General features: G+C 35.7%; 1 pseudogene; it reads right to left on the bottom strand.

The window, feature by feature from the left end:
- Positions 1 to 489: 489 nt before the first annotated feature.
- On the bottom strand, positions 490 to 854 carry LOC116556699 (annotated as a pseudogene).
- Between the last annotated feature and the right edge of the window lie 7,151 nt (positions 855 to 8,005).

Genomic DNA, 8,005 nt, shown 5'->3' with positions numbered 1-8,005 from the left:
GGAAACATGCAAATTTCCAGAGAAAGGCCAAAATATAAACAAGCTTTGGCCATAAGAATAAGAAAAATAAAGACTATGAAAACTATAGCTTTATTCATTGGAAATCTTAGTATAACAATAACAAAAGTATGGAATTTACCTCTCCAGACAAAAGTTGTTAGGCATTTAGTGAGGAGAGCTGCATATTCTGCCAATGGAAATTCAAGAGGAAACAAATGCAGGCCAGCCGTGACCTGGTGCTATTTCTTGGAGATTCTCCCTGATTCTGCTTAGCGTCTTTTCCTAAGGTTCTACTAGCGCAGACTGGACCGGATACCTCTGTCTGGGCCTGTAACATAGAACTGTTGAAAGTCATGTGATCTGCTTTCCCTTCTGCTTCCAGCATCATCCTGTCCTATCACTGCCTCCATTTCTTCTTCCTCAATGGCATGTAGTTATAGGTTTGGGAAGAAATGATGAGTTACCACTTTGTTTTCTTTTTTTTTGAAGTGAACATAAACTTGAGATTTTATTTTCTTCATAAAAGAAGACACTTAGAACTGGATCACTTGGCACTTTCTCTTCTTATCTCCTCCCAGTTCAAAATGTTTGCATCTTTTAATAGTCAGCATTCTCTTAGATCTGTAGTTGGGTTCAACGCACTTAAGCCTTAGCACAAATTTCTTTGTTGTTTTAGCCTTTTTCTGGAAAATCGGCTTAGTTTGCCCACCATAGCCACTCTGCTTCCTGTCATAATGCCGCTTTCCCTAGGCATATGGAGAATCCTTGCCCTTCTTGTACTGTGTAACTTTGTGGGGTTGGTGCTTGCCGCACTTCTTCCACAAAGTTCAGTGGGTTTTAGGAATGTTCACCATGTTTGCCTGAGCACTATTGGCACAGAAAGTGAGTTACCACTTTCACATAAAGAGGCAACTTGACTGCTTTTAATATGAAAGGAATCTCAGGGATCCAAAGCTTCTTATTCAGCCCAGGTTTTGACATCTTTTCTCCATGACAACTCAGAATTAGCTATCTTATTCCCAGTTTCTAATAAATATGCATTAAATAGAATTGCCACACAGATTTGAATACTCTTGAGCAGTAGCCTCCAAAAATAGGAGACAATCTGTTAATTGTGGTTGGAAACTGGCTTCCTTTGTCTACCGTGGAGATATTTTACCAAGAACATGGCAGAAGTCGATAGAATAGCCAGCTTTCATGGGTGTCAACCACTAGCAGAATTTAGTCCTGCCCGTGGGATGGAGGAAAGTTGAAGAGTAAATTCCTGATGATATTTTTGAAGCAACTGAGTTGCAGGGGGGCTTTTAGATTTTAGGGATCCTCACAAGATAGGTCTTGCAGGTATTGTTTTTGGGGAGGCCACACCTAGAGGAAAAAGTGTGTAAATATGTCAACTGAAATCTAAAGAATAAATATGAATTAACCAGATGAAAGGGAAGGTGGGAAGTTTGGAGTAAGTGATGAAGAACATTTCAGGCAGAGGCAAGGGTGCCTTCACAGGCGGAGAAGTCTGTGGCACGTCTGGCAGAACTGTGGGTTGTTGGTATGGCTGGGATATGGAACAGGGTGAGACTGTGAATGACCCATGAAGTCATATGAAGAGACTTAGGGTTCATTCTGACAGCAGTGAGGAACCCCTGAGAGCTGTTAACCAGGGAAGTTATGTAGTTAGAGATGCATTTTCAAAGATTCCTCTGCAGTGTAGAGAGTAATATGGAAACCAGTGGAGACGAAGGGCAGGCAGAAGGATGAGAAAGACAGAGAAATACAGGCCTGAACGTGATCCGTTTCTTGGTTATCTATCATTGTATAACAATCCTTCTTCTCTCCAAAAAATGTAATAAGATAATTAATGTATACAATAGCAACCATTCTATTATAGTTATTGTGAGTGAGGAATTTGCACAGAGCATGGAGGGTGGAGAGGATGGATTGTCTCTGCTGTCTGAGGACTGGGGCTTCAGCTGGGTGACTTGAAGAGTAAGCTGTGGCTGCATGGCCAACCGAGGACTCTGTGTGGGGCTCTGCTTTTTCTCCTCAGGGCATCAGCTGAGGTAGAAGCCGAAATGGCTTCTTTTCTGCCTTCTTCACACTGACATGCACAAGGAAGATTTAATACCTCCTCTAATTGTTGTTCCCATCACAGTTTATATATTCTTTTTATTATAGTACTCATTGTATTGATTGCATTTTATATATATAGTGATATATGCAAAGCAGGTACTAACATGTAATTTCCCTTTTTATCATTTGCAATCTAGAATCCAAAGCTATTCAATACATATTTTACCTCAATTGATTTTAATAACAAAATAAAGTGATTTAATAATTAAGTTGGCATCAGTGTCTAATTTTAATTAGGATACTGGTCTAGTAAACTACAGAGGTAAAAAGTTTTAATCTTTTTACATATAAAAACTAATGTTTTTTGATAACTAGTTCTAAGAAAAGAAGATTGTCAAGCATTATTGTGTAACTCTAGGGTAGTCCAATTTTATGCTTAATCATCAAAGCAATGAAATCAACCACCATTAATATTTGCTGCTACTTATTTTAATAGCCTTGATTTTACCTTTTTATCTATTTTAGTGAAACTTTTGGTAAATATGCCCTAACTTACATTTCTTTTAGAAAAAGGTGGGTATAAGAAGTAAATATATGAATAATCTCAGATGAATCATTACATCATCATGTAGACAGAAATTTATGCCTTTTAAAATTAAAACGATTCTTTTTTTAGTTGGTTAATTAATTGAATGCTATTTACAGCTCCCTCCTACCCTTTCTCCCACATATTTGCTTCTGTTTAATGATCTGGAAAAAAGACAGTAGCACAACAATGAAAATTTTAATGATATTAAATTCGGTGGCTTGGCAAGCGACTATAGGAATAGAGAAACTACATGAACGAGCCTAAAGACCTTAGAAACCTGAGCAAAAGATAAAACTAGATTCAAGCAGGAATTAAATGAAGATTAAGACATCTGGAGAAAGGTATTAAACACAGACATTCAGGAGGCAGGTAAAATCATAAAGGCTGTGAGACAGCAATGTGAGGTAATAGCACATCAGCTATTTCATTATGCAGAGGCAACATAATGACTCATTCACTTTTGTGTCTCCAATTTTGAATCCCTCTACAGAAAAGTGATAGATTACGTATCTCTTGAAAGAACGTTAGTATTCCAGAAGCTTCAATGGAAGTGCCATATAATTACCAGAATGAGGAAACTGCCTACTATTATGTTACAAGATCTCCACCTGCTTTTCTCATTTATTTCATACTAAAAAAGGAAGTATTCCAAGGTTCCTATCAAGGGAGCCACTGATGTGATGAATAAGAAAAACATCCATACAGGGAGTCACTGAAAACCTCAACATCCTTCGTTAACCTTGGGGTTCCCAGCCACTATTTATTTTAAAATGGCCTTATGCAAACATCACATTGCAAGGCATATGTGCCACAGAGTTGACGGTAAAGGGAGACTGTTCCATGTTCACTTTATAAAAGTTATGACTGAGGAAAATTTCAAACATATAAAAAGCATAGAAAATGAGGAACAGCAGCTTATCAACTCATGTCCAATCTTGTTTCTTCTATACACTCTCATATGCACTCGATCCCCTCATACCCAGGGTTATGTTGAAGCAAATTCCAGGCATTTTTATCTTATTAGTGTGCGTGTGTATGTGTGTGTGTGTGTGTGTGTGTATATGTAGTGTGTGTGTATATATATGTGTATATACACAATATATGTATATTATATATACACTAATATATGTATATTAGTGTGTGTGTATATATGCATGTATACATATATATGTGTATATATATGCATATATATTACATTATATACATATATACATGTATATATTATATATATTACAATATAATATATATACACTAATATATGTATATTACTGTGTGTATCCATATGCATATATACATATATATGTATATATATGCATATATATTACATTATATACATATATACATGCATATATTATATATATTACAATATAATATATATACACTAATATATGTATATTACTGTGTGTATATATACATATATACGTATACAATACATATATAATACAATATGCATATAATACTTATATATATACACACACTAATGTATGTATATAAAACATATATATATAAAAGATAATACATTCTTTATAGCATTACCACTATATCATTACCACTCCTAAACATTATTAATACTTCCTAAATAACATCATATTCAATATTATATCCTCGGTGCCCAGTCTGGTCCCCACATAGTAAAAGTTTGCATGAATGAATGAGTGAAACATCGTCCTATTTACTCAATTTGTTAATTTAAGAACAAATATTGCTACTTTTAGTCTATTGCTGCTCTTCTTTATCTCTCAAAACCCATCCCAAGGGCTTCTCTTCTGTGAAAACTTTCACAATATTTCTAAATAAAGCTTGCTACTTGTATGTTTATATAACTGCTCAACATCGCTGTACATTCTGTTTTTGAAGGCTGAGAATGTATTAGGACTGTGCTAAGCCTGTTGTATGGAAGAATACTTCTATCCTATTTTATTGAAGAAGAAACAGAGTCACATTGGGGCTAAATAACTACTCTGGGGCACATGCCAATGAATGGCAAGGCTAAGATTTGAACTCAGGCAGTCCGACTCTAGAGACTAAGCTTTTCACCAGTTTTATCCATCTTTACAGTCTACTTAGAAGCAGAGTGCCTGATACTTAGTAGAAACTCAAAAAATGTCTTGGAGAAAAGGATAAAAGGAGGAAGGGAGAAAGAGATGGAGAGAAAAAGAAGAGAGAGGAGGGAAGAAGAAATAGAGGAAGGGAGAGAAAGAGGATAAAGGAGAAAAGAAGGAAGGAAGGGAGGGAGGGAGGGAGTAGGGGAAGGAGGAAGGGAGGGAAGGAAAGAAAAGAACTTGTCATTATTTTGACTACTTGAGAGAGAGAAAAGGTAATAAAAAATTATATACCACCATAGAGATTCAAAAATGTATTTTTATTATTTGCTTCTCTTAATAACCTATAAGGTAGATATGATGCTCATTTTGAGTATTAGGGAAGTAGGTTTTAGAGAGGAGGAGAGGCTTGTTGAAACTGATAGAACTGGCCCCGCATCCTCAATCTTGACTGCACATCCTATTCCTTTTAGTTACTAAAACGTCACTCATGTCTTTCTTTGGTTAAGACTGGCATCCACATAGAAAGAGCTGAGTGGCCCTTGTCTAGAATATAATGCTCTAGATCAGAGGTCTACAACGCTTTTTGAAGAGAAGCAGAATGGTTGGGCCACAGAAGCCTCAAAATGACCCTGGCTGATGATTTGGCAGTGAAAAACTGTTTGCAGCTGGGGAAGATCATCAGTATGGTGTGGGGGAAGGGGTACCCAAGGCAGCCACACTTCAAACCATGGCGCTGGAGCCACTTATCCCTGACAAAAACACAACCACTCAAACATTGCCTCTTACAAGGTGTTCTCAATTGCTCAATAAATATGGGATGAATAAGTGAGTAAATGAATAAAACATATGCCATGTTTTATAGCTTTGAGAACACTGATACCATTTTCATGTAGGGTGAAAATGTTACTGTGCAAAAGAATGTATTAATAATTGCCAATTTTTAGTCGAATCACTGTTTGAATATTGCCTTTTGGGTACTGTTTTATGTTTTATTTTTATAATTCAGATGTAAACTAAGATTAGAGTAATATTAATTACACAGAAGAAAGAGGAGTATAAAAGTCCAAGGGTTGATTGCATATGAGCAAAGTTAGATACCTTTCTAGTTAAAAAACCTTATGAAGAAATCTTAAGAGTCTGTATAATCCCATTCCCTTTTCCTCTGTCATTCTAAAGATTAAGCTAAAGGCTTTATGCAAGATCACAGTTAATTAATAGTGAAAATGGACCAGATTGAAAGATCTTCCTTTTCAACTCAGTAATTTCCCCTTAATTCATCCACCTCACATTGTCACAAGCAATTCAGCTTTAAAATTTGTTGTGTTTTGGTGGCTGAAATCTGAAAATTTAACAATGTATTTCCAAGTATAAAATTTAACTTACTCTTACTTTTGCAAGCAAGCATTCATAAGAGTTCCAACTGTGCAAAGGAGGCAAAATGTGAATATTTCTTCTAAGCATTAAAGCCGCCATTTGAAGTCATGCACAATAAACCATTTATTCATGAATACAACCCTCTTGGTGTCCAATTTCTCACATATGTGATTTCATTTCAAAAACACAACTGGAACTATTTTCATGGTAATATAACATTACAATACTTCAGGTGGCTCATAAACAAAGGAAAAAGTCTCATGTTGTACCATTTGAGAATTCAGGCATAAATCTGAGCTGCAGATCTAATTTCTGAAATATTTCATTGTTGTGTCAGACATTGCAAATTAACAAGAATTTTTCTATTGGGGAAATATGAAAGCTATACCAGTTAGCACTAACGGGATGTGAACTCAGAATAAGTTTGACAAGTAATTCAAAAGTTATACAAAAAGCAAATCTATTTAAAAATTAATTTCCCCCAATAATGTACTATACTTTTCAATTTGTAAATCACTCTAGGATTGATTTCGTGGGACTTTACTTCTATGCCTAATACTTTGAAAGAAAATATTGTGCTCAAGTCAAACATAAGAAAGGAATATGTCATTTAATCTAAGAACATAAAGTTAATGATTAAAATAAGTATCTTAGACTTTTCTTCACAGGTTCATTCTTTTCTTACTAGAAAGTTTTGTCCCTTAGGAAGGCATATAATAACTGTTTAAGTTCACTAGTGGATCAGTGCTCCACATCATGGGGTGCAGTCATCATGGACTTGTCTAGTCATCTCTACTGAAGTTGGCATTTTTATTGCAGTAACATTGATTAAAGGACACAAAGACTGGCTAACTGAAGCAAATACTATCTGTTTCAGCAGCCTTCATAATCTTAGCTGAATCTCTTGAAATTTGGGTAAAAATGTAGCAAAAACAGAAAAAAGAAGTTTTTATATCAAGTAGCATTCGTAGACTGGGCGACCCCAGAGAGCTCTTCTTCCTGAATCTCCTTGACAAATGTTGTTACAAGTCAACCCACCTCCTCACAGAGCCTCTTCTTCCATCGTCAGACAGCTTTTATTTATTAGGAAATTTGTTTTCCTGTACTTTCCAAAAATCAGTTATGGTTCTGTCTTCTGGGACCCCATAGAACAAGGCTGGCTCCTTTTTGTATCCAACAGTTATACAAGGACTCCTAACATAGCTGTCGATATCTCTTTGTAGGTGGTTGGATCTGCTATTATCGGCGAGGAGAAGGGACGGAGGGATTTGCTGTGGTTTGATGATGCTTCTGAGACCTGGCTCCTATCAGATTAAAGGCAGTGGGAGGAAAAGACAATTGGTGCTACCTGGCAAGAGTTCTTGGCCTATTGTCACTGATCTATACCCCTGCAACCATTTCTCTCTGCGTTCTCTTCTTTTACATTCATACACAGAATGGGTAGACCTAAATCCCTAAGAAATAAAATAGGAAATGCTCCAAGAGCCTCAGAAATAAATTATGAAGGACCAGAAAAAGAGAAAAGGGAGAATAATGAAGGAAAGAAGTAAGAGATTTCATTCTATAAGAAAATTAAATAAACACCTACTAAAATACATAGTCCACCATTGGCTAAAAAAATTGGAATCTGGATTAATGTAAGTGGTTTAGAAAGCAGTGCCTTTGGAGATTCTGATAGCTTATAATATATGAATATTTCTACAAAGCAACCTCATTAACTTTCTTACAAACTGTATTTTCTTGCTGATTTTACTACATCACGTCATTGATTTGAAAAATATTTATACAACATTTAGAAGAAACATTTTGCCATTGCTGGTGAATGTGAGGAGATATTTTTAAAAATGAGTACATAAGCAACTCTGCTTTTGAGGCACTCACAACTTTTTTCTTTTCTTTTCTTTTCTTTTCTTTTCTTTTCTTTTCTTTTCTT

The sequence above is a fragment of the Sapajus apella genome, unplaced genomic scaffold (assembly GCF_009761245.1).
Source record: "Sapajus apella isolate SASKATOON/1434 unplaced genomic scaffold, GSC_monkey_1.0 scaffold2, whole genome shotgun sequence".
NCBI classification, from domain to species: domain Eukaryota; kingdom Metazoa; phylum Chordata; class Mammalia; order Primates; family Cebidae; genus Sapajus; species Sapajus apella.
The sequence above is the reverse complement of the archived record's forward strand: the minus strand, read 5'-3'. Positions and strand labels throughout refer to the sequence as shown.